This window comes from Nothobranchius furzeri, chromosome 4, assembly GCF_043380555.1.
Source record: "Nothobranchius furzeri strain GRZ-AD chromosome 4, NfurGRZ-RIMD1, whole genome shotgun sequence".
NCBI lineage: Eukaryota > Metazoa > Chordata > Actinopteri > Cyprinodontiformes > Nothobranchiidae > Nothobranchius > Nothobranchius furzeri.
Window position 1 is genome coordinate 17,386,746 of NC_091744.1, and position 27,700 is coordinate 17,414,445.

Consider the following 27,700-nt stretch of genomic DNA (forward strand, 5'->3'; position numbering starts at 1 on the left):
GGAATCCCCCCCTCCCCATAACCTAACATTCAAATAGGTCATGCAGATACCATCCTTTGTGACTAGTCCGTTAATCTTTTCCTCATTAGGTCATGCTTTCATACCAGCAAATGACAATTTGTAAGAAACGACATAAAAAAGCAACAAAGCCGATCAGCATACTGAATGTGGGAAAACACTAAACATTCAGGTAAGCATACCATTTGTATTTTAGATGGTCATAGTTTTTATATCGTAGCGTTTATATGGTCGTAGTATTTATATACTCATATTGCTTTTCTTTTATGTAGCACTGGAATACTTGCATCTTAATTTTGTTGTACAAAGTCTCCTTGCAACAATGACCATCCATCCATCCATCCACCCACCCATCCATCCATCCATCCATTCATTCATTCATTAATTCATTCACTCATTAGAGGTTAGTATTGGATCTGTGGCATTGTTCCGATAATCTGGGGCAGGTTTTAGGGAAAATGGAATAACTTATGTTGTAAATAGCTCTTTAAACTACATTAGTTTTGAGAAACAGAGATTAGTTTTGGCTAGACATAAGACCCAATGGCTAGTCACACAAGTTACTAATCACAACTCAAACCTTTCACAGCAGTTCATTGAAAATGTTGTTTTAGAAAGTTTCACATTTAGAATGAGAAAAATATTTTACACATCTATTTCTCAAAACAGGTGTGTCCAATAATACGCGATACAATAAAACCACTACAATTTTGACACTGATCTGAAGCAATTCAAACAGTTATCTACAATATTAAGATATTATGTGATTATACATGCTACATTATTTGTATGGTAGGTATGCTAGTATGGTACATTATTTGCATGGTATTCTATGGTACATTATTTGCATGGTAACCCCTTGCCCGTGTCCATGACAGGCCCCCGAACCCCAACTCCTACTGGAATGAAATGTGATCATTTATAAACTCAGAACAGACTTACAGTTATACTTTTTAGATTAAATTTTTTTTATCATAACGTAGCGTGTGTTATTTGGATTTTAGAAATGTAATTTTTTACAAATCAAATATTGCTAACCTCAAAACCTCTGCACTAAATATTTATGGGGACCCCCTGCAATCTTGTGGGGACCTCCCTTAGGTGTCCCAACCCCAGGTGGGAGACACAGTTGTATTGTATGGTGTTCAACATTTGCTCAACCTAAGAGGACTGTGGAGGAAAAAATCTGTATCTATTTAAAGCGATATATATATATATATATATATATATATCCTACACATTTGTTAAATAGTTTATAATACACACAGAGCAATAATGTAATCTATCGCTGAGAAAATACAAATTGGAAGTCATTATACCCATTTTTGGGTGTACAACACCGGATTAAACCTGGCTCTTTCAGGTCATGTTTAACATTTTTAGGCTTGTTAAACTCGCATCTTTTTCTAGTGCTGTTTCCTACGTTCAGCGTTGTCCCTTTTCCACAGCTAAAAGCGTGTGGTTGCAGCATTCACCATCCCGACCGCATCTTCTGATGCACAGAAAACACCAGTCCAGTCCACAGGAATGCACATTTATAGAAACGGGCGAGAAAACCGCATCACCAAGAGGCTGATTCACTCAGTCGAGACGATTGTTTTCCTCAACGCCTTCAGGGACATTTAGAATAACCTGTCTGTCGCATCAGACAGATGCCGTAGCAGCGGTTCGCCGCGGGACAGACGCGTTGCAGGGTGACTATAAGCGGATGTACTTACCCTAAAACAACTGCCTTGCTCCTCAAACCGTGCAAGGCTAAATGAAATCGCCCTCCTCCTCCTCCATATGAAATAACTCAAGTGACTACGTCGACAGGAGTGGTAACACACTCTGCGCGTTTCTGTGGGGTTGGAAGTAGAGCTTCCGAGTGATGAAACCTTACACCTGCGTAACGACGCGCGTGGATGTCCGGTGTCGGTCAACCATAGCCGAAGGCAGCTCTCAGGGTCACTCACCGGGCCCCGTATAAGCAACACGGTGAAGCTGTCCAGAGCTCAGGAAACAAACCTCCCAGGAGGAGGAGAAGGCGGAGCGGCGACACAATTATGCCGCATGGCCTCGTTTACATGCGCCAGTCGCACCGCGGTGCCAGCTCTCTGCCCGTCTACAGCAGGCGCTTTGGTCCAAAAATGGTCCGAATATTCCGCTTCCGTTTCGTTATTAGTGAATGATGCCCTGGCTCCGTGAGCAAAATGGCCACTGTTTGTTTCATTCAGCAACTGAGGAGCGCGAGCTTCCCATTGGGTCGTTGTGTAGCCATGGTAACGCCCGTAGTTCGATCAGTGCCTGCAGAGAACTCGAGCTTGCGTTCCTTTTAAGAAAGTGTGGAATCCCTAAGGGGAAAAAAGTTGATGTCTTGTGCGCATGTACCGAATCCCTGGAGGGACTTAGGTTAAAAAAAAGCGTGCAGACAGTATTTGGTGCACACCGGATATCTGGTAGGGAAAAAATGAATTAGCATCTTGAGGTAACTTCCAAATGATGCAATTTGCTGGGTTCCTTGTATAGGAGACATTAGTTCTGATTGGCTTAATGAACTGACCTGAATTGGAATGTTTATTATGTGAAGTGCCTTGAGACGACTCTTGTCGTGATTTGGCGCTTTATAAATAGAATTGAACTGAAATGAATTGAAATATCTAAAGGGAAGTAGGCTAAAAGGTTTCTCTTGCACACCATATCCTTTTGTACACACTGCCTGGTCTGCAAGAGAAACGATCTGGTGCATATCAGATGATGTGGTGGGCACAGGAAATCTTGTGCACAAAAGAAACCTCTTCCCAGTACACACCAGCTAGTTTTTCTTGAGAACCAGATATCTGGTCCTCACAAGAAACTTTCATTTTTCAAACCCAATTTCTGTATAGGAGCTCTGTACAGCAAAGTAGAGTTGCCACCCAGTCAAGATAAAATCAGAGCACTATCACATCAACACACATAAATACTGCAAATAAAAATTAGGCTTGTACAATTATGTTATTCAAGCGTATATATGTACAGGATATAGTTCAAACATGAACATGATATGGTAAGAACATGAAAGTATATCGCAAGAATGTAACATTTATATTGTTACAACAATAAAAGTATCACATTAAAATGTAATATCTCTGAATTTTCTGCCACATTCCCGTAGCTCTGTAAGGTAGAAAAATGCTATAATCGGACAAAAGGTTGTGTGTATTTATTTTTTTATTTGGGAATGCAAAATGTTAAAATAGTCAATTAAAAGAGAGCTCCCCAATATGGCCTGTATTTGATATAGCACCTGAGTCCTGAAACCCCCCAAGGTGCTTTACAACACAATCAGTCCTTCACCCATTCACACACATTCACACGCGGGTGGGGATGAGCTATGATGTAGCGCACTGGGGCGCACTGACAGAGGCGATGCTGCCGAGCACAGGCATCACCAGTCCCTCCAACCACCACCAGCAGGCAAGTGGGGGTTAAGTGTCTTGCCCAAGGACACAATGACAGGGACAAGCTGAGCGGGGCTCGAACCTGCAACCTTCCAATTACGGGACGAGCCCTTAACTCCTGTGCCTCCGTCACCCACAATAATTTCATGTAAATTTCTCAGACTGTCAATGTCATGTTTCCAAGAAAATGTTAAAGGCCAAGTTCACTGACAAACAATTTTTTTAACTTATTTTTCAAATATAGTCAGTCATTCTTTCAAATGCATGCTAAACATGAAAATAGTCCTCTATTAGGCACCACTAGAAAATAAACGGGGAAACGCTCGGATTAGAAACGCCAGTGACAACTGAACGCCATGTTGTCAAATTAGCATTCATGGACTCACCCATCTTGGCTCATAACAGGGAAGACTGTTGTTGGTTTAGCATCCAGGAGTAGTACACGTGTTTTCTGTAGTAGAAGCTAACTGTTAGCATTAGCAACTCCACAACATGGTAGAACTCTTTCAGGCTTGTGTTATTTGTGGAGATGAAACATCCGCATTGCAGAGCAAATGGAGTCAGTGGTAAAGTCGTGTTACTGTTAGGCGATCCGAGGCAAGATGTCCAAATATCAGGAAGCAAAACTGGTGTTTATGTAACTGTTTCTCAATGCCTAGTAACCTTGCCTTGATGTCTTGGTCCCGCCCTGGTTTCCTAGGAGACACATCATCAGGAACCGCCAAGGCGTGTTCCAGTGTTCATGTTCTACCAAGGCGTGTATTCTCCATTTGCTAGCCGTTTAGCTAGCTGAGCAAGGACACATGGAAGATGCCTTGTAGCCTGGCCTTGGTCAAAAATGTACCAGAATACAGCGCAGTGATTTCAAAAAGATGGCGGATCAGGAGCCGGCAGCTACTTTGGGGGAAAATTTCCAGTTTAAATGTAAGTCATCTTATTGTAGCTATAGGACTTACATCAGTGGCGGAGCTTGATATGTGCAACATGTGCGGCCGAACAGGGCGGCAGTCTGGAGGGGGCGGCATTTAATTTCCTTTTTTTTTTTGTTTGTTTTTTTTTCTCCATCAAACGATACATCAACAAAACATAGAAATCACATGTTCTTCATAATAATAATAGTGATGAGTGATGATAATAATAATATTTCTGTAATAAAAGCACAACAAAGTCATTGTTTGAGTTTATATTGGGATTTATTGCGCCCCCTTGTGTCCGCCGCGCCTCTGTAGTGCGCTCTATAGCGCCCTTCATCAGGTGGGGGGCGGAGGGATCTGGGAGAGTGATGATGGAGGGATACAGGTACCGTTTCACATATCACCACTCACAAACATAATGGAGAAGAAACGGTCGAAGCCATCTGGTGCCCAATTTCGGAAAAAAAGAAAAGAAGAGGAGGAGAAACGAGGAAAAGATGCAGGTATGCATCTCTTTATTATTTAGCTGGTATTTTTCCCGCCTGTCCCCCAACTTATTGATTAACTAACCTCTCTAATCTGTACGTTTTGCATGGTGCTATGTGTAACGGGGTGACTCGAGCGGGGCGAGAGTTTGGATGTGGCGTGGCTTTTAACCCAAGCGCGGAGTGACTGACGCCGGGTTGAATGGACACGCTGTTTAATCTGGGAGCCGGGTGCGCAGCTGTATGGTGACACAGCTGAACACGGCGACTCCTGGTCTGAAGCTGATCTGTACGAGCAGGCAGGATTCTGAGATCTGGCTGGTCTGATCTGGTTGGTCTGATCTGAACAGGCTTCGTGATCTGAGCTGATCTGGTTAAGACTCTAGGTTAAGTTCGGTGAGAACGATGACTGAGTGAGCCGGCGTTGTGCGGCACTTCCTTATATAGGTTTGGCGGGTGACGTGAAACGGAGGCCTGGCGCTAGGGATGTTGGGTAATGGAGTCTGAGCGGCTCTGCGGTGCCTCCCTAGAGGAGGTTGACGGCTGAGAGGGAGGTTGTGTGACACTATGATGATCCCTTCAAATGTCTTTTGCTAGCTTCTTACGTTGCATGTAATTAGAACTACTTCCAACCGCTAGCTTTTTCTTTGTCAAATGAGCTTTTATGAAAAGCTAAGAGTGGGAAAACCGAAAGGCTGATAACCAAACACTATCAAATTAAAATGAGTTTTTGAGAATTTTGCTAAATACATTGACGGCGGGCGGCAGGTCTCGCGCCGGCGCCATTCGCCTTTCTTTTTGGACTCCGGAAATGAGCTACGTATTATTTACCCCACGAAAAACGGAGCGGCAGCGGGCCGCTGGAGGTGCCCTGTTAGTAAGATCCTGTTTAAACTGTAAACTGCCATAAAATAAAAACTATAATGGCTAGAGCGATCTTTTTTTTAGCTGAAAGTTGAGACTGTCTCGCCTTTCAGCACTGTACAAGTTGATGATGTCATCGTGTTGCGTTAAGTGTGCTGCACAGCACACAACGGCTATGTTAACTCACAGTGTATGGCGTTTGAAGCGTGCCACAACCCGTGCACGCGGATTGGGTCCACAGCGCGCGTGTGAACGGGAATCGCGAGCGAAAATATACATGGCAGCGCGCGTGTGAACGGGACTCGCGAGCGAAAATATACATGGCGAGAGGTCATTTGTGCACTGAGAGGGAGCAAACTGTGTCTGTGAGCGCACAAGGATGTGCACAAGTGACAAACCTGCGTGCGCGCGTTGTCAACGAGCACACGGCAGAGGAAAACGTGCGCGCTCGGCAGCCTCTCTGTGCGCTCGGTTTCTGACTCCTGCTCGCTCGGCTGTAAGGGCTTTTGGCATTCTGGAGGCGTGGCCTGTGGCAGATCTTCTCTGTCCTCTGATTGGTTAGTTTACCTCGCACTTTACCCTCTACCTATCTATATAAAAAAGTCTGATATTCAGTAGTTGCTGGCATAGCTCAGTTGGGAGAGCGGGTGACTCTTGCCCCGGAGGATACAGGTTCGAGTCCGGGCAAGGAAAATGCAGTAGATGTCATGTTAATTTTTCTTAATTCCAGGTATTTTACAGTTGTGACCGTTCAACTGTCATTAAACGTCCGAATGTTTGCTGGGCAGTGTTTTAAAAAGTGCACATAAGCTAGATGGTTCTAACCATATAAAATTACATTTTTTGTGATACTGGAAAAATACATACTGAAATAAAACTACTGATTGAAAACTTTATGACTGTGGTTGTACAATATATGACACACTAATACACTGCAAACTCCCTTAGAGTGGGGCTTCCAGAGAGAGAGAGAGAGAGAGAGAGAGAGAGAGAGAGAGAGAGAGAGAGAGAGAGAGAGAGAGAGAGAGAGAGAGAGAGAGAGAGAGAGAGAGAGAGAGAGAGAGAGAGAGAGAGAGAGAGAGAGAGAGAGAGAGAGAGAGAGAGAGAGAGAGAGAGAGAGAAGTTCTTGCCTCATTAATGTATTGTTTATTTTTTTCAGTATTTAATTGACAAATTATCCTTTCAAATAATTAATTGATGAGTTACATAATTGTCCATTTAGAATTGTTGAATGGACTGAGTCAAGTTTGGTGCACTTTATATATTTCAAAACATGTTTTTATTTTATTTTAATGATGCATATAAATAATTTAAATGTTAATTTAATGAAATATTTCTATTTTTTCATTACCTCACCCTTGTTTTGACAAAAATGGGACCTTGCTGGATAATATCATGGAGAAACTATTTGTTCACAGTACATGGCTCAGTGAGGATCTGTGTACCAAAGGAGGAGATACTCAGAAATCTGTCTGCAGATTGTTACAACCCAGACTGGAAGTGGTGGGCTGTAATAAGAAAGGAGACCAAACAGAGGAGTGGGGGTTCAACAACTGATTTATTTAACAAAAGTAAGGATTTACTAAAGCAAGTTAGTGAACAGAAAATGGCCAGTGAGGACTCTCCACCACACAGGAGAGACCCAGTGAAAGCAGAAAAACAGTAGGCTTTGTAGGCAGCACCACACCCTGAGCCCAGGTGCCTCCAAGGCTGCTTAACGAGCTGCCTACAACAGAAGAAAAACACAATTAAACACAAATGAAAACCCAATGAGACGGTGGGGGCATCACAACACGTTCAGGACTACCCAAACACCAGTAATTCTTGACTGCACTTATCTGAGATGTCAATGGCCATATTCCCCTCTCTTCCAGAGTCATATATTTTCCTCAGGTTCAACTGCACTCTGAAGAGGCTCATTTGGATTGTGCCACATAGGCCAGTGACCTTTGTCTCAGCACTGTATGCTGGAACTATCAGCGACCAACCTGGGAATCTGGTGTGTTGAAAATGCTACAACTAGAGATGGTCATCATGGTAGACAGGGGTTTCTGCATTGGTGACATTGTGCCCTGCAAAGTGTACAGGCCAGCTTTTCTTTCTGGCAAACCTCAAATATCTGCATGTGAAGTTATAGAAACAGAAGCCATAACATCTCTGAGTGCATGTGGAGCGCTCCATTCATCTGGTCCAAGAACACAAGCATTTTGATTGTGATTCCCCTCTTTGCATTTGTAAACAATCAGCTATATGCTGTGGTTTTTCTCCTTACCAACTTTTAAAATAGCCCACTAGTGAAGGCCTGGGCAAAGAAGCCCGATGTCTGAGAACCTCAACATATGTACGGCAACCACACTGTATATTTACACACTTTCATAAAGAAACTGCATATCAAGCTTTCATTCAGATGACCTTCAACAGTGCTGCACCCTGCTGAGGGACATCCGAGTAAAACCTTGAGATGGCCATTTTCTGTTCACTAACTTGCTTTAGTAAATCCTTACTTTTGTTAAATAAATCAGTTGTTGAACCCCCACTCCTCTGTTTGGTCTCCTTTCTTATTACAGCCCACCACTTCCAGTCTGGGTTGTAACCAGGGACGAAATTTTGATTTCAGAAGTGGGGGGGACACAGCAGGCTTGTGCGGATTTGGGGTGGGGGGTGTTATGTAAAGACCCCTTGACACGTCACGTGCCCATATCAATAATTTTTCCATCCTTATTGAAGTGCAGTTTTGGCTGTTGACAATGGATAGGCCATTGTATTTATTGTTTTGGGTCTTTTTTTATTGTTTTTGGTGCAACATTTTCTAACAGGGAGTGAGATTCCTTTTTTATTTAATTTTTGTTTGTTATTTTTATTCATTTAGAAGTTCTGGTTCTGGACATTTCAATGTTAAATGAAGGTTTCTTTGTTGCATTTTAAAGGGTGTACTTGCATTATTATGATATATTAACATTATATTAGTGGTTATTTTGGTCTAGATAATGTTGACAATATCGTTTATCATCAACAATTTGTTGGACAAAATATCGTCCAGCAAAATGTGTTACTTTCCCAGGCCTAGTCAAAAGTATAAAAATTATTTATACATAAACGGTCCCTCCTGAGATCTGGCCGTTTGTTCATTTGCTGTGTTAGAGGACATGCTGAACTAATGTTTTACACATGATCATCACCCTAACATTTGAGTGTATAAAAACATATTAAATATGTTTTTCCCTTAAAAGTGTTTAAACAGTTGTTGCATTTCAACACACAAAAAATAAATGGAAAAAATAAGATAAATCTAATGAAAAGTGTACATCTTTGACATTAAGCTTAAAAAGATCTGTTGACGATGATGATACTGTTCATTTTTCAGAGCTTTTTAATGTGAAAATATACATTGCAATAGATAAGTTTACAATAAAGTTAAATGATAAAAGTTTTGAAGTTACACTTCTACTACTACTAGTAATAATAATTATGATGATAATAGTAATAATAAAAAAATAATTATTATAATAATACGAACAAAATGTGTCTGAGGAGTCAGTTATGTGGAGGAGATGAGTTTGTAAAAGTTAGTTTTGAGTATGTGTGTGAAGGAGGAGGTGAGTCTGAGCTTAATGCAGGTCTGTCACATGTTCCAACTTACGTTTTGACTTTGAATGAAATCTCTTATATCCACTTTTCGTTTTCTTGACATGCTGCCTCCTGGCTGTGCCTAACTACCAAAGACTCACAAATGAACACTTATTCAAATGTTATGTAATGGAAGCTGAGCTGAGCTCTGATATTACACAGCGTCTAGTTGACGATGTGACTCAGTACCGGTGTTCCCTAGCGGCTCCAAACTAGCAAAACAACGTGAGCACGTTCTGACTGTTTACAACTTGAGTGACAGCAGCAACAGCCAATAATACGTTAGCAAGTATCAGCAGAGCCAATAGATTAGCTTTTGGGGTCTAATAGTAAACCGGTTTCCGTTTCGGTCCTAGTGCTCAACCAAATCCATTTAATGGAGCGTAACATTGTTTTTGGACGGAAAAAAGTGCAGGGGACCAAAACTGCCTTTTGAAAAAGTGGGGGGGACATGTCCCACCCGTCCCCCCCAAAAATTACGTCCCAGGTTGTAACAATCTGCAGACAGATTTCTGAGTATCTCCTCCTTTGGTACACAGATCCTCACTGAGCCATGTACTGTGAACAAATAGTTTCTCCATGATATTATCCAGCAAGGTCCCGTTGTGTCAAAACAAGGGTGAGGTAATGAAAAAATAGAAATATTTCATTAAATTAACATTTAAATTATTTATATGCATCATTAAAATAAAAAAAAACATGTTTTGAAATATATAAAGTGCACCAAACTTGACTCAGTCCATTCAACAATTCTAAATGGACAATTATGTAACTCATCAATTAATTATTTGAAAGGATAATTTGTCAATTAAATACTGAAAAAAAATAAACAATTCATTAATGAGGCAAGAACTTTTCTCTCTCTCTCTCTCTCTCTCTCTCTGGAAGCCCCACTCTAAGGGAGTTTGCAGTGTATTAGTGAGTCATATATTGTACAACCACAGTCATAAAGTTTTCAATCAGTAGTTTTATTTCAGTATGTATTTTTCCAGTATCACAAAAAATGTAATTTTATATGGTTAAAACCATCTAGCTTATGTGCACTTTTTAAAACACTGCCCAGCAAACATTCAGACGTTTAATGACAGTTGAACGGTCACAACTGTAAAATACCTGGAATTAAGAAAAATTAACATGACATCTACTGCATTTTCCTTGCCCAGACTCGAACCTGTATCCTCCGGGGCAAGAGTAACCCGCTCTCCCAACTGAGCTATGCCAGCAACTACTGAATATCAGACTTTTTTATATAGATAGGTAGAGGGTAAAGTGCGAGGTAAACTAACCAATCAGAGGACAGAGAAGATCTGCCACAGGCCACGCCTCCAGAGTGCCAAAAGCCCTTACAGCCGAGCGAGCAGGAGTCAGAAACCGAGCGCACAGAGAGGCTGCCGAGCGCGCACGTTTTCCTCTGCCGTGTGCTCGTTGACAACGCGCGCACGCAGGTTTGTCACTTGTGCACATCCTTGTGCGCTCACAGACACAGTTTGCTCCCTCTCAGTGCACAAATGACCTCTCGCCATGTATATTTTCGCTCGCGAGTCCCGTTCACACGCGCGCTGCCATGTATATTTTCGCTCGCGATTCCCGTTCACACGCGTGCTGTGGACCCAATCCGCGTGCACGGGTTGTGGCACGCTTCAAACGCCATAACAGTGACCTTGAAGCAGTGTGGGAGAGTTGAAGAATTTAACCAGTTAAAACGGATTCATGGATATTTAATCAATAGTTGTGGCTCCTCTGGTCATTTAGTTCTTTGTGTGCCGGAGACATTTGCTGAATAAGGAAATAAAAACTTAAAATGACAAAAAAATTAGGGAAAAACACTTGTTTTGTATTTTATCAATTATTAATGATTAATAGATTGTTGGTGTTTTAACTTTTGGTAAAGGAAAACACACAATTTCCAGGCAGCCCCGGTCTGGAGAAGTGATGGTGACATCAGCCATTAAAAATAAATAATACTCTGAGGTTTTTATGAATAATTTGTACTTTTACTTGAGTATTTCTCTAACACCAGTACTTTTACTTGTAAATGAGTAATATTTTAGCAGTGTAACAGTACTTGTACTTGAGTACAGATTTTCAGAATTCTTTCCACCACTGCTGAAAACTGTAAATGCTCATTGTAACATGTTAATTAAAATGCTAAAGCAACAGACGTGACATGAAGATTGTATTGTTTGTTTTATGCAACATCAGGAGCCCTACGCAGATGTTTTGGGATGACATCAGCTGCCACTGAGGAACAGCCATCTACCTCCACTGCTCATACCAGTAGGCCAGTATTTGAACTTGAGGAGGGACAGTCTGCTGGCACCACATCTCCCCAGGAAGATACTTTAGGTGGGTTTTGCACGTGTGTGTGTGTGTCCAGCAAACATTTAGCTATAGACATTTAAATAGTATTTTCACAAAATATGGGAATTGTTCCATATAGCAATGTGGTGAGTTATGCTTCCATTTTCTGTCAATAGAGAGACCTACCAGTATATGTGAACTTGATGAGGGACAGCCAGCTGCCACATCTCCCCAACAAGATATGTCAGGTAAGTTTTGCACAAGTGTGTGTGTGTGTGTCCTGCAAACATTAGATAAATTTGAATGTCACATATTGTATTTTAATAGAATATGTGAAATGGTCCACATAGCAATGTGTTGAGTTACGCTTCTGTTTTCTGTCAATAGAGAAGCCTGAACGATCAACCAATGAGTCCCATTGAAGGTGATGATGAGCCTCTTTCTTCAGACCCAGCCAAGTGGCCATCACCAATTACCGACAGCATACGCACAGAGCTAGTTCGAAGAGGACCTACCAAGGTGCCAACTACTTTCATATTTCCCAGGAATGAAGGCGATGGCAGGTGTTGTCATCATCACTATTTCAGTAGAACTTTGACAAGTGGTGAGAAGGTGGCCAGGAGCTGGATGTTGTATTCAGTTAGCAAACGTTGTTATATATAATACACTCCACGCAATTTGAAACAAAGTTGTAGGTGTAATTTTTTTTCTTGTGTGTGTGTTGGGGGGGGTGGGGGGGCGTCACGGGGGATCTCGCACAGGGCGCCATTTAGGCCAGCTCCGCCTCTGACTTACATCTAAAATGTTTGCTTACATATTTAATTTAACCAATATATACGCAATTAAAAAAGTAAAAGGCTTGTTATGCATTTATACTGAAACTTAAACGTATAAAATATAACGTTATCTCACGTATCATGTGACATGACCACCATAGAAGCACAGAAGTGGCCACGTGATGTAAGGTCTGTTCCATTTACCGTTTACTTTGACCAAGGAAGGACAGTGTCCTCGTAAGCATCTGGCCTCGCAAGACATCGCCTTGCAAGGCCAGGCGCCTACCATCTGCTGCTCACCGCTGCTCTGGCTCACTTCTAGCTCCTGAAACAGGAGCACCAGTGCTTTTTCCTCATAGAGACTGACTCACGAGGCGTTCTTTTATGGTAGAGACCACTGGAAACGTTGTGAAAAAAATGAGTGAACTTGGTCTTTAAACCATTTTTAAATTATCAGACAATCCTAGAATTCCATTTAGCAAGTTAAACGGTTCACCTTGTGAGCATTAAAGGTGATTTGTTAAGCTTTCCTGACCTATTTCTCTCTGAAATCCTATTTTAGCTCTTCAACATTTGTGATAGAAGTGCCACTTGAAACTGTCTGTTTGATGAATAAAGTCATTAGCACAGTTTTTCGCCATGTTTTTAAAGAAAAGAAATGAAGGGTGTTGCTCCTTAAGAAAACTGTTTTATATTACTTTAGTTTTCTATAAGCAAAAAACTAACCAATGACTGTTTTCCATCATTTAGCTGTGGGATTATTTCTTCCTGTGTTTGTCTGCATCCTCACAGACACCAAGCTCTAGAATTATTTATAGACTGAATCCAGTTCTTTACATTTAGTGCTTGGTATCCAGTGGTCATGCCAGAAAATAAAGCCTTTACATGAAACGCTTGAATATTTTTTATTTATAGCACTTTATAACATGTTTTGGTTCATCTGTCTCTTGATTATATATGTGCTTCTATTTCAGTGCAAAGTCTCAGTACAAAATTAGAATCAGATCAAAAGATTTTGGATGTCTGCGATATCCTTCAAAGTAAGAGCAGCCAAATATTTCAAATCAAAGAACTTATGTGAAGGAATTAATATCACCAACTACCTTTCATGTATGAGGTTCAAACTAAGATAATCTCAAATTGAAATAGAGTTAATTAAGGTATGTTTGTTTTTGCTAGATTTAGACAACAGCGATACAGTCTTGTGCTATCGGTCAGAACTTGGATTTTACATTTATTTGTTGCCGTGTGTTCATTTGATTTTATTTAACTGACTTCAAGATTAATGCCAAACCTTTAAGAAAATATGCTGCACAATATGCAACGCTCAGGGTATGTGAAAGGACTGGCTGCTACTTAAACACAAAAATGTAGCTTGATCCCCCCCCCCCCCCCCCCCCCCCCCACACACACACACACACACACACACACACAGTTGACTGTTGGCTATGTTGGCCATCTTAAACCAGGTTGACTCCAAACATCAGTCGGTTTTGTAATAATAACTTTCTGGACGATTCGTTAAGATTTTGCTAACAGAGAATGTTGACTCTGAGTAAAAATTTGACACACAGACTTGGCAACAACCACTCATGGCGTGTATTGTGGATCACTCTCAGCTCCAACCACATCGATGTTTAGCTTACTGCTGTGGTAGCCACATTAAATGAGATTGGCTAAGAAAGACAATTACTTGTAAATATGCTAGTACAGGTTCTCACCGCCATCTCTTGTAAATGTTCATCCCATAGTTAATTTCTGAGTGTTTCATTCAAATCTCCTCTGTAGTTTGCAAAATACTTTGCAAACACAAAACAATCAAAAATACGAGCAAAACCATTATCAGCTCCCTCTCAGCAGCAGGCGATGATTAAGAACATTTAGCATAATCTTTATTGCATGCCATGTTTTACCGTTTAATGCTTCGAGACACCAGTGGTGCAGTTAAAGAGCGCTTTCCTCTGTCACCTTTGAAGGTGTACAAATTTAGAACGTTATTGATAGATGACCTTTTGGAGGAGTCAGCAAGATCACATCTGTGTGTGTGTGTGTGTGTGTGTGTGTGTGTGTGTGTGTGTGTGTGTGTGTGTGTGTGTGCATGCTGGCCTACAAGTGTTTGGTCTTTCAACACAATCTCTAGAATAAAGAGAGATTATTGAACGTTGTCAAGAGTGTGCCTTTTTATAGGTGGTATGTTATCATAGACATACTGTCTGCATGGGTATATGATGATGATTCATTAGGACTGGTATGCAGGGATCCATGGGTGAGGCAGGTGTAGACATACATAGAGCAGTAGACCATATGCAAGCACATTACCAGGGGGAAAACGGGCTAGTGAGTCCTGCTTTACTCTTCTACTGCATGAGGTCACATTATGGAGTCAAGAAAGAGGTTAAAACATTTATAGTCAAGGTGGCTGTCATTGTTCATCACTCATTTTGGAGAGTCCGTGTGTTGACAGGAGTGCAATCCACAAGCTGACCTTGGTTACTAGATATAGTGAATATGACCATGATCACAGAAGTACAACATTGCAGTTCACACAGAGTAGCTATCTATGCTAAAGTCGTATTCCAGGCGTATTTGAGCATCCACTTCATGCCTCTTATTATCTAATGTCCAAACCCTATCAAAGAATGCTCCCAAAATAGTGCCCAATAAAGGACTATACAGCCCGTTGCATGAAGCTTGTGAGAAATAACTTTTTTTATCTCAGTGGTGGCACTCTCACATCTTTCCACAGTTGCCTTCCAAAGAGAACCACAATTGGAACAGCTGATACCAAGGTCCACTCATCTGGTCAATGTTAAAGTAGCACATTGGTGCTGGATGTGTGGGTGGCATGTGAGTGCAAGAGAACATTGTCGGGCAGTGACATCATAGTACTACAGCTTTCATTCCAGACATGCTTTGATGTCTAAGAGCTGACCAGGTGAAACGTCTGTTGATAAGCAACGCTATGTTAAACCACCTTAAATGAGACATAGTCTGACTTTTATATTGGTTTAATGCTCAATACAAAACAAGTTCATGAAGTTGTTCACAATGAATCCTTCTTGCATAAAGGGATTTCAGGAGTTTTATTCTTGGCATTTTCAGTACCTTCCAGAATGAGCTGTTTCAGAGCTCTGTCACTTTGAGAAATCAAGCTGGAGCTGGCCACGCTCACCCATTCCCAGTTCAAGCTGCTATAAGCATGGAATCTCTGATAACCAGGAAGGACTGGGAGTTGAGCTGCCACTGCTCCTGCAGCAACAGCTCTCTTGCACATGAGAGATGTTTCTAATCCACTTTCCCTGTTTGTGACATCACAGACAGGGACTTTTAAAAACAGATTGTTTTAAGAATATAATTCCATAGCCAAATAGATGGATTTTTTCACGTTTTTGGTTGTTTATAGAGTCAGTACAGAACAAGGGCCAATCTCTGGCTGACAAACATGGAAGTGACAAAAACAGCAGATTATAATAAATTAAGTTTACTGTCATTAAGTCATTTGTTCAGATGTAATTAAAGTTTGAAATTATGAATAATTAGGGGTGTGTCCTTTTGATTGACAGGCCTCTGGTGAGTGGTTAACACTAGCCCTAGCAGCTTTGCCCCCTGTTTGCTCCAAACCTAAGCCTCGGCCTAACATTAAAATGTTACAGCCTAGAACAGGGGTGGGGAACCCTGGTCCATCGAGGGCTGCTATCCAGCATATTTTAGTTTCAACCCTGCTTCAACACACCTGATTTCAAACAGCAGGTGATTAACAGGCTTCTATGGAGCCTGATGAGCTGCTGAACAGGTGAATCAGCCACTGAATCAGAAGTGTTGGAGCAAAGACATGCAGGATACCGGCCCTCGAGGACCAGGATTCCCCACGCCTGGCCTAGAAGATGGAGGGTAGCAGGGACGCTCAACCGTGGTTTTCTGGCTAAAAACACCAACCTACCTCCGCTAGCTTTGGTTAGCTCATAGCTAAATTGGCTCAGAGTTTTATGGGTGTTAATCACCTGCCCTCACCCTCACAGCCCTGCTCTCGGCTCCATTTTTGTGTTTTCCAGGAGTGATGAGACGCTTGACATGGCCAAGATGGGCTTCAGCTCTTCAGAAACTCATGGGCGTGGATGGTTTGTCCATATTTTCTATATGAGAGACCCACATGGCAGGACAAAAGGATGTAAAAGCTACATTTTGCATAATATTTGATGATTTTCTATATCTGGCCAGTTTATTTTTATGTCTTCTGCTTATATTCTCCTATTTTCACAGCCATAAACAAACACTCTCCTAAAAAATATGACTAGTTGGAGTGTTTCTTCTTTGCTTTTCTAAAGAAGACAAGCTAAATATTTCCAAGCAGCCACCACACATTCTCCATGTTTCAATTTACCTTGAACCCAAGTGGCCTGGGCCCTGCTACTCTTCCAAACAAACCAAAAGGTCAGTACTCTCCTGTGAAAATACCAGTGCCATCCATCACTTAAACAGTTTATAGAGCACTTCTGCTGCCATGGAGAGACAGATATTGGTGAAACATTGACGTGGCAAAAAACCGGTGAGAAAATCTGAGAATAAAACTACTGAAATCAAAAGAGATGTAAAATTTATATGAATAATTTAGTATATTAATAATAATTGAGTTACAACAACTTTTTTTTGTCAGGAAGAGAATGGAAGCATAGTATGGGAGGAAGCAGGAAATGACATTCTCTAATATTTATTGTGCATGTTTGTTAATATTCTAATAGGGATTATAAAAGGATTCAAGTCCATGTCAGTGTTTGTAGCATCATGAATGTCCTGTTTATGACCTAAAGGTCATGATCTGCTGTGTCTGCTCGAGTAGAGACATAAAGTCTCTGACAGGCTAATCTACATGAGGTAGTGGCCAAGGTCTTTCATGCACTCTGCTCATCTGAACTGCTTCACCTTTGTTACCAAGCGAAGACAAGAACTATTCTGATAAATACATAATCAACAACTCTGTAATTACCAATAATAATGTCAGCCCAATATTCAATCAATCTGTGAAATGACAATGTTATTACTTGAGATTATAATCCTGTGATCGGTAGTATTTTACAAGTCATTATAATCTTGGACATTTGCACTAGACACTAGACACGTATGTTAAAAGTCACACGACACATTTCCTTTTGTCTGATCCAATCAGAACCTTCGTTTTTGGCGCGAGGCGTGGTTTTTCTGTGGTGTTTGTATAAACCCTCTTTTGCATGTCAAATTCTGATTCGCCAGTAAACCAAAATATGACAATTATAAAAACTATCCCACGCCACCTTTTCATTAGTTCAAGCGTTCTAGAGAAATCCCGGACCGGCCATCTGGACTTCCTCTTCAGCCATAAAGAACCTCAGACAAGCTGGATCAAATCTGTTGCAAGTTACACCTGACCGCAACGGTTCCTTCAGAATAAAAGCTGAACCTCACGACCCCTTCAGGGTCTCAGAGATGCCAGTGATAACCTGTCATGACCAGGAAGCATTCCAAGACTAGTTTGGTCGGCACTGCTGCTTTTCTACTGGCTTTGGTACCAAAGAGGGTCCACGAGGACCTCGGCATTCAGGATCTGATTGGAAGCTTCCCCTGGGGTACGTAGACCGACAGATGGCGTTTCATGTGTGTTATAAATCTCCTACTAAAGTTTAGAGTGAAACATTCACTCCCACTCAGAACTAACCGCTTCTCCGGATCCGCTGGTTCTGAATAACACTCCACGCACACACACCACCATCATTTCACATCTCACTCCACTTTAGTCCATCAGTACACAGAGTGTTTAAGTTAGTCTTGTTTAAATTGTGTAGAAATAAATGTCTTAACTATTTTAAACCTGACTCTCTCTCTTTCCTTGGAGTTAATACAAAGTGTCGCTTAATCCCTGCAATAAAAAGTTCCGATCTTCTAGTTAAAATATTCAAAGATCCATCAGATTGAGATATCATATTTCTATGGAATCTCACATTTTATGGTTCATAAGTAAGATGTAAATGACTCATTCTTTACATGTTATATAGGTCTCTGTTTTGGTTCTGCTTTAGGTTCTTTTATCATTTTAAATGTAGAACAAATGAATATTTTGTAGAATGATAAACGACTCATAGACTGAACGTAATGCAGCACTCCACTTTCAGAGTTTAGGACATCATTTGTTTTGTGAGATGTAACAAATTTCCTTCTTCAGGCTAATTATAAATGAATTCACAAGATTACAGTTTGCACAGTGATAGCCATTGCTAGGCTGTTTGTATCATTATTTATTTTATTTTATACGAGGTTAGGAGCAACTGCATGTCCTAAGACCTGTTCCAATAACAGAGGCTATTGTCTAATAATGATTTGAGATTTTAACTGACGACACCACTGTCTCATTGGGTCTTTATGTGTTTGTTTGTGTTTGGTTGTGTTCTTTTCAGTTGCAGGCCGCTTGTTAGGCAGCCTTGGAGGCACCTGGGCTCAGGGTGTGGGGCTGCCAATAAAGCCTGCTGGTTCCTGTTTGCTGCGGGTTAGGGTTAGGGTACTGTGTGGTGGAGAGTCCTCTCTGGCCATTTTGTTTTACCTTTAAGATTGCTTTAGTAGTTTTCTTAGTTTCTGCCAATTAAATCCATTTGTTTGCTTCCCCACTCCTGTTTGGTCTCCCTTCTTGATGCAAGCCATGACTCCTAGACGGGGTTGTAACAATATCTCTAAGTCAAGCTACCCAGGGGAAGCCACTGCAATATTTTGTTTTTTGTATCTGACATGCATAAAAACATATTTTACTATGAAAATATGTCAACCTGGGGGCAGAAAGTATATGCTTCATTTGGAATCTCTTGACAACCATCTCAAGCCACAATAAACCCAATCAGCTGTTGTTGTTGCTCACGAGGGGATGCTATGAACCCAAATGTCATAATTCTTTTTAGTGGAGCACCACAAAACCTGACAAGTTCATTATGGAGTATCGTAAGAGCTTAGAGACACAAAAAAACATCAAAACTAAGGTTCCTGAACCAAGTATGGGAAGCGGATGAGTTTTTGGGGTCATTACCTTAGCTTGTTGACCTATGATTTTAGTAGTCTTCACCTGATTTGTGGGGGTGTGATGTGCATCACAGCTGTTCTACAGGTGGAAATCAAAATTTTACCATATGGTGCAAAAGGTCATTTATTTCAGTAATTCAACTTAAAAGGATAAACTAATACACAAGATAGGCACATTACGTGAGAAATTAGTTATTTCAATCCTTTGTTATAATTTTGATGATTAAGTCAAACTTTGGGTAGTGACCGAAGAACGAGATCGCAGACATAATGAGTTTTCTCTGCAGGTTGTCTGGGCTCTCCCTCAGAGATAGAGTGAGAAGCGCGGTCATCCGGGAGGGGCTCCGGGTAGATCTGCTGCTCCTCCACATCTAGAGGAGCCATTTGAGGTGGCTTGGTTATCTGGTTAGGATGCCTCCTGGATGCCTCCCTGGTGAGGTTTTCTGAGCACGCCCAACTGGGAGGAGACATAAAGGAAGACCCAGGACATGCTGGAGGGCTGGCCAGAGAACGCCTTGGGGTTCTGGAGCTGGCCCAAATGGCTGGGGAGAGGGAAGTCTAAGCAACCCATTCTACCCCCTGAACTACAGCTGCCCCTAATATGGCTTATGTTGTGTTGTGTCTTTGTGCAATACACTTAAGCCGCCTTGCCTGCTGGTGCCTGGTTAGGGTTAGGTGGGGTCAGAGTTCGGCAGGCATCTCTCCGTCAATGCTCACCAGGGCAGCTGTGCCTACATTGTAGCTCATCATCACCGGTGTGTAAATGTGTGTGTGAATGGTTGAATGACTGATTGTGTTGTGAAGCGCCTTGGGGGGTTGTAGAACCGTAAGAAGGGTGGGCCCAGATTCAAATGGGTTAATTAGGTGTGATGATCCAATCATTAAAAGTTCAATATGCTTTAGAAATAAAGATCAACAAAAGTTTAAAGGGCCAACGTCTCACTGTGGAAATATAATCAAAGGCTTTTTCTAAAATCTTCCCCTCCCTTAGTGTTATATACAGGACAAGTTATAGTTTAGGTTTAATGGTGTTAAGTAATTTTATTGTGACTAATAAAGCAAAACTGCAGGAAATTTCAGCTCTCGCCAACTTTAACTATACTAAACCACCATGGCATAAAGTCTGTATAATCATAATTATCACTTAAAGCATCATTTAACAACAGCAGAAGAAGCAAAACTTCATCATTTTGCTTGATGGCATTGCTGAACTGTAAACCTGTTATGTCAATAGTTCCACGTGTACCAGATTTCCAAGCAGACAGTGGGCCTATTCATAAATAATTTAGTAAAACAATCCACGTTTAGGTTTCTTCTCATATCTCAGCTCAAGTGATGCTATTAGCTATTGAACCGCCATCACCGCTGTGACATACAACGTAACTTTTACAATGGGCTGCAAGAAATATTTGGCACTGTTCCAGATGCCACACATTCCTTTAATATATTGTCCAATAAGATGGACTACATTTACAGACAGCAGGTGCTGGTGAAGAGTGTTAGAAGGAAGCAGATAGGAGGGAGGTAATTGTGTCTTTAGTCCAGCTGATATTAACATTGCAGTACTTAACTGTAATATTGCTATAGTAGTTTTTTCTAGTTAAATGCAGCTCTAATTGTTAAGATCCTAACTTTGATCCCCCTTCAGAGAGGCATCTCGGTGCTAGCACACAATCAAACTTGACCTTTTGCCACATTCTGAATTTAAAGGATCTAATCTGACTCTTGAACCCCACAAGCACCTCTCTCCTTCTCCTTATCGGGTCATGAAAGGATTTGATTTTGCTCCTCATGAAGCCTCTTCAGGTTTCCCACACATCTGTTTCACGCACAGACTCCAGACCTTTGTTCCGACATTCCTCCACACTCCAGACTCCTGAGAGGACATATCTGTGTGGGTACACCGGGGCCCTCCTGTATGAACTGAGAAGCGCTGTGATAGATGAACGGTTGCACAACTAGTTACTGGTGTAGCGTCTGTCAGGTTGTCCTTTCAGCAGAGCAGAACATTTTCCTGTCGTCAGATTACCTGAGAGAAAACCTGAGAAAATAGGAGCTTTCTCAGGAAGCTAGAGTAAACATTTGTTTTATGCATACTTTGAAACAAAATCTAAAACTTGGCTCTAGAGAGGATGTAAAAGAAAGAGCCAGTATGCATATTATAGTTTGTTATGTAGAAAGACAAAAAACAGAACAAAATCAAGGTTAAAGACTGAGTTCAACACATTTGCACTGGTCTCTAGTATAAATTCATGCCTTGTGAGTTGAACTCTGTGGGAAAAAGCTCCGGCGCTCCCATTTCAGGAATAAGTGTGCCAGAGCAGAGTTGAGCAGAAACCGGCAGGTTGCCTCTGACTGGTTAACAGCAACACAACTCTACCACTGACTTTGATGTTTTAGCTTAAAAAAAAAAAGACACAGCCTGGAGGAGTTCTGTTGTGTGATGGAGTTGCTAGTGATAAAAGACAGCTGCTAAATGAAATGTTCTGTGTTTTGTTTCCTGGATGCTAAACAAACAACAGTCTTTGTGAGCCACATATGGGTGGGTCCATGAATGCTAATTTACCACGTAACGTAGATCTGACTGGGTTTTCGAACACAATCGTTTCCTCATCTATGTTCTGTCTGTGGGTAGAAGACTATTTTCACATCCAGCCTGCATGTTAAGCTTAAAGTGACCAATCATATTCCAAAAAGAACAAGTAAAAAGGGTTTCTCAGTGAACTTGGTCTTTAAGATACAACTGGATTAATGCCAACACCCAAGAGGAAGAACTGCTAGCCAACTATAACATAATATAACTACTATAATCAACTCAGGATTAACATTTCAGACCTATTTTCTTGAAGGAATTTACTTTATCCACCCATCTTTGATTTTGATCATCAGCGTGGGAATGCATGTGCATGAGTGAATGAGCATTGTATTGTAAAGTGCCTTTGGGGGTTGTAGGCCTCTAGAAAGCAGTATACAAATGCTAGCCATTTACCACTTTTAGCAATAATTAAGTGACAGCTGTAAAATACTTGAAAATGAAAACTCTCATTAAATCATGGGATCACACACTGTTAGCAGTCATGAACATGGATGTTTCTCTACTACAGAGGCATTTTCCTCTGTGTCCGAATGGGGCTATTTTAGTGACACAAACTTGATTTCCATTTGCATTTATTTTATCTTTTAGATGAAGGATTATTTTGTGTTTACAAAAATGAGCAGATCTTTTATGAGTAATGTTCTCGCTCCTCCTAATAAATGAGTTTTATTTCATCTTGACATTAAATGAAGTATGAAACAGTTGCAATTTGCATATTGGTTCTATCATTTCCAGGCAACACAGCAGGTGAGAACTAATGTGCAAAATACTAACATGGTGAAATGAAAAGCTTGTCGTGGATGATAAATATGATCATTCTGTAATGCCTGTGAGAATTCGATTATTCACTATAAATATCCAAATTAAATGTATGTTAAATGTAATTTAGCCTATTCTTTTATTGTTATTTTTAAAGGACATATACGGTAAATAAAGCTTTAATTAAAAAAACACTTAACCTTTAGGTGCTTGACCTTACATTTTGCACAACAAATGCTTGCATGGCCCAGTAAATCATATTTTCACACCATTTACCAGCCGTTTATGTTCCATATCTCAATTAAAAAAACTACCTATGCTTGTCATAGTCAATAAAATCATTAGGATTTTTAAATCTTTCCTAAATGCTAATGAGCCAATAAGTGAAAACCATTATGAAAAATGTACCTCAGATTTCTCTCCATGACTTTTGGTATTTATAGGCTGTAAATCCACTGAATAGGTTTTCAGCTTCTTCTCGGGTCTCTAATTAAGTAATGGCTCAATAAATCCACTGCTTTTCCATGAGAGAGAGAGAGAGAGCGGGGACATTTATTGGCAACCAAAAGGAGGAGATTAATGCAGACCGAACATGCAAATAATCGTGCACAGGTTCACACTCATGACTAAGACCCTACATGTGTAAATAAAGTGAGTCACTGTCAGACATCAATACAAAATGAAGAGAGGAAGAGCGGTTTGAGTCAGAATGTGTCCCTCTCATTATACTATTAATCTAATGTTTAATCTATTGTTAGAGCGTTGTTCCTTCTGCTGTTTTAATTCAGGGTGATCTGTTCCTTTCTTTGGCATGAGGAATGTTGCTCTTGTGTTTCCTATTCCTTCTTTGGTAGCAGCTCTTCACTGCTACATCAAATAACTCTGTCCACTAAATCAGTTTTGTCTACGTGACCCAGAGAAATATTTATATGATAAGCTGAAAGAGGATGAATGTATTCCAGTGGAAGGGATTTAAGTGGATCAATGTACAAGCATGTCAACAACAGTTTGTGTTTAAAAGATCCAAATATGAATTCCTAGAGGGACATAGTAGTTCAAATCACATCTGATTAGCATCTTCCCAGACAACAACCCAAATTAACACACACAAAACACAGAAACACGCACATGCACACGCACACACACGCACACACACACACACACACACACACACACACACACACACACACACACACCCTACCAAACCCAAATCAGTAAACAAAGATCCCGGACCAGCCCCCAAAATGTCTCATGTTTTGTTTTTGATGTAGGGATATGGATAAATAATTGCTTTAGAAAGAAGAGATCAAGAAAATTTGGATGAACAAATAAATCGTTTTTATTTACAAAAAAAGAGAGAGAGTTCATATTTGGAAAGCAGGAAGTGATGAGTTTGACCACGAATACTGAAATTCCAAAACAAACCAGCTTCAAAATTAATCAAAAACCTATGAAGAACTGCTTTAATCCAATAAAAGAATATTTACAACAAAGTAGCTACTTACTCAGTCAGCTTGCACCACAAACACACAGCTATCTTAGAAAAGAGACAAGTAATCTAGTTAAATATTAGCTAATAAATCAGCAAAACAACCACAACTCCCAAACTCAGGATTTTACGCCCTGTTGTCAAAGGAGACAGAGAAGAGAAACCACAACTAGCATGTTTAAGTCACAAAATGACTAAAAGAATACAAATGTGCACATGATTTAGCATCTGCGGCTTGTGGCTGATCTTAAGACACAGCGAAGAGATGAGCAACAAAACTGATCTGAAACACAATTCAGCCCTCGACCACAATGAGTTTGATTTAACACAACGTGACAATCCTCCTGCTGTTTTTCTATTTAGATTTATCTAAGACATGTAGGATCTTCCTCAGAATTACCCTTCACAAGTTAGATGTCCTTCAATTTTACAAAACTAATTATTGTAAATATTGGCATTTTAATAAAATGTGTCAACATGATTTTGGTCGTGGTGTTCATGGTAAGGTCCTTTTTGAATTGCCCTGTCTTGGTGTTGCTAGTGATGCGCATTTGTGGAAAAAAGCTCATTTTTGCAACTTAACAAACATCATACATTTATACTGAGTAATTTAATCATCAGCTCCATTTATAATCACAAGGCTCCAGTAAATTAATTCATTTCAGTTTATTTATATAGTTCCAAATTACAAGAGGCATCTAAATGCACTTTACAAAGTAAACATTCCAGTTGAACCTACTTATCAGTTGTACTTCCAGTTTAGTTAAGTTTCTTATGTCAGAAAACCCAGCAGATTGCATCAAGTCACTGACTTGTGTTCCAAAAACGGTCACTGACTTGTGTCAGTGACTTTACAGCAATCCCCTTACTAAGCAAGCATGTGGCGACAGTGGAGAGGAAAACTCTCCTTTAACAGGGAGAAACCTCCAGAACCTGGATTCAGCAATTGATTAGATTTTCTCTTTTTATTTATTTCTTGCTTTTATATCATTTGACATCTTGAGTATAAAGAGGTAAACATTCTAGAATTAAGACTCAAGACAACTTTATTAGTCCCCGAGGGGCAATTCGAGACAGCATTGTGAAGCAGCCGGCACTAAAATCTCTAAATTCTAAAAACCCAACCAATTTACACATTCGTAAAACCCATAAAACCTAAATACACATTCATGTCATAACCTCACATGTGAATGACCAACAATGAGTAAACCTTTGGCTCTCTCTCTCTCTCACACACACACACACACACACACACACACACACACACACACACACGCACGCACGCACGCACGCACGCACGCACACACACACACACACAGATACACACACACACACACACGCACACACACAAATACACATGCATACATGTAACTACATGCACACACACATACAAGTAATGCACGCTCCCCTTATCGGCACTAAGAATTAAGAAGAAGCACAGCTCTGGGAACTAAGGGACTTCTCCTCCTCTGTGTTTTACAGCATGGGCATTGACGTCAGCGTTTGGAGGGCAGCCACTCGAAAACAGTAAGAAGAGGGTGTGATGGGTCTTTAATGATTTTCTGTGCTAAACTTCCTGTATGCTGGTCACATTGAGAAGTTACGTTTCGCAGTGGTAGTCCAATGATCCGAGACGGTGCTCTGTAGACAGTTTCTATACTGCAGGCTGACAGAATAAAACCAACAGGGGATGGAAAATGTGATAATAGTCTCTATAAAAGAATAATAGGAAGTCAGTAAAATGTCCTTAATATGTCTGCATGGTGGTTTTCTTCAACCCTTCTGACCAGAAGACGCTCCTGTCGAGATGACGTTCCTGTAAGATGGTTGTACTTCCATCTTTCTTACGTCTTTGCTACAGTATTTTGACCTATATGTAAAGCTTTGCTGATTTTCTTGTAGCCCTCACCTTTGTTGTGAAAAGAAATATGTTTCTTTCTCAGATTTTGTGACATTTCTCTTCCACATGGAGCCATTGCTGACAGCATGAAATGGGAAGGGCTTTTCTTCGGTAAGTAACGCCCTTTTATAGTCACCTGTCTGCTGGACATCTCTTAAATGAATCATCGGACTCACCTGTGGTTGAATGCCTGTTAATTTTGTAGTCTTAAGTGTAGCTTTTCTCCTAAGACTATGATCGGGGTGTACTTATTTTTGCAGCGTGGACTTGAATGGATTTGTTAGGAAAATCGCTTTGTGTGTGTGCAGATGAACAAACCCTGTTTGCAATCAGTGGCCCACATTTGTGGGAGTATTTAGTAGTACGGTATCTCATAGAAAATGTTGATTCTGAAAGGAAACTAAAGGATTTATGACAAATGTAGTGGGTGTACTCATTTATGCTGAGCACTGTACATCTTTTCTTAGAAAAGACAGATGTGTTGGATTATTTCATGTAAAACTTCTCCATTAGCCAGCTGACTTACATCCCTCTTTGTGTCTGGCACTTTTTAATCAAACAAAAAAAAATTCCCTTCCTTGCATTTCACTAAAACTGCACTGCAAAGAGCGAGCAGCACAGTGGTACATCCATGCTGCTGATCCCACCTCAGTATTGATGTTCTGTCTGCCTCTGGGGACCACTTATAGTGAGAAGAGACACGTGTCAGCACTTAGCTAGCACCAGGCAGCGAGGAAAAACACAAACCAAGACTGATTAAGGTCCAAAAGATTTTCTGTAAACGTGTTTGTTTTGGTTATGCATCTGCAGATCACACAAACAGTTACAATTATATAAAGACGTTATGCAGTCACTTAATAAAAAATCAGACGGCGTGAAGTCTGAGTACATCTCAGTTATCAAACAGTTGATGCTCATTCGAGGCGTTTAAGATAGCAACATGTTTTTGCATTGTGACAAATCACATGGAGTCATCCATATTTATCTAGTGAGAACCACCAGCCTGTGCCTGCAAGCGTGTGACTAGACTTGAGCACTGCATGAATTGTTGCTCATATTTATCATTATGGCCCCCTTGTGTCTCCTGAGGTATGATAGTGTGCTGTGGAAGAAGCTGCGATGCAGACGCCATCACCAAGAGATTCTGACCTCCAAACATCATTGGTCAGCAAACTGGGGAGGGGGCCATGTACTGCAGTGTTATTTTTTTATTTTTTTCTGCAGAGGACATGCTACATGTCTAAAAGCACATGTAAATATCTCACCTCTCTTTCTAAGCACAGTTTTCTGCTTCAGCAAGATGCATTCCCCAAAGTGAAACTAATTAAAGCATTAGATTTGTTCTATATAGTAAAAGTCTCAGCTATTAACTGATTTCTTCTCCTGTGTGTGTGAGAAGAGGATTTGAAATCCCTCAATCGACCGGTATGGAACATGATTACATAATTTATGTTATCACCCACTAAATATAGCCATGGAAAACTCACCTTTCAGGCATTCCAACACTCCAAAGA

At 40.6% G+C, this 27,700-nt stretch overlaps 1 protein-coding gene and 1 long non-coding RNA gene across 7 annotated transcripts in view; one reads left to right on the forward strand and one right to left on the reverse strand.

Annotated features, from left to right (window-relative positions):
- Positions 1 to 2,337, reverse strand: part of sorbs2a (sorbin and SH3 domain containing 2a) — a 67,136-nt gene extending 64,799 nt beyond the window's left edge. For 2 of the 6 annotated variants that reach the window (XM_054743761.2, XM_054743757.2), the window contains exon 1: positions 1,974 to 2,336. The gene's annotated coding sequence lies outside the window, so the exon portion shown is untranslated. Of the gene's footprint in view, positions 1 to 1,736 lie in introns of all 6 variants that reach the window. The other 4 variants (XM_054743762.2, XM_054743758.2, XM_054743742.2 and 1 more) reach the window with 3 other exon arrangements.
- LOC139069599 (uncharacterized) lies at positions 59 to 27,635 on the forward strand. The gene is made up of 3 exons (XR_011520273.1): positions 59 to 190; positions 25,769 to 25,813; positions 26,230 to 27,635. It is a non-coding gene; the product is annotated as an uncharacterized lncRNA (long non-coding RNA).
- The last annotated feature ends 65 nt before the right edge of the window (positions 27,636 to 27,700 follow it).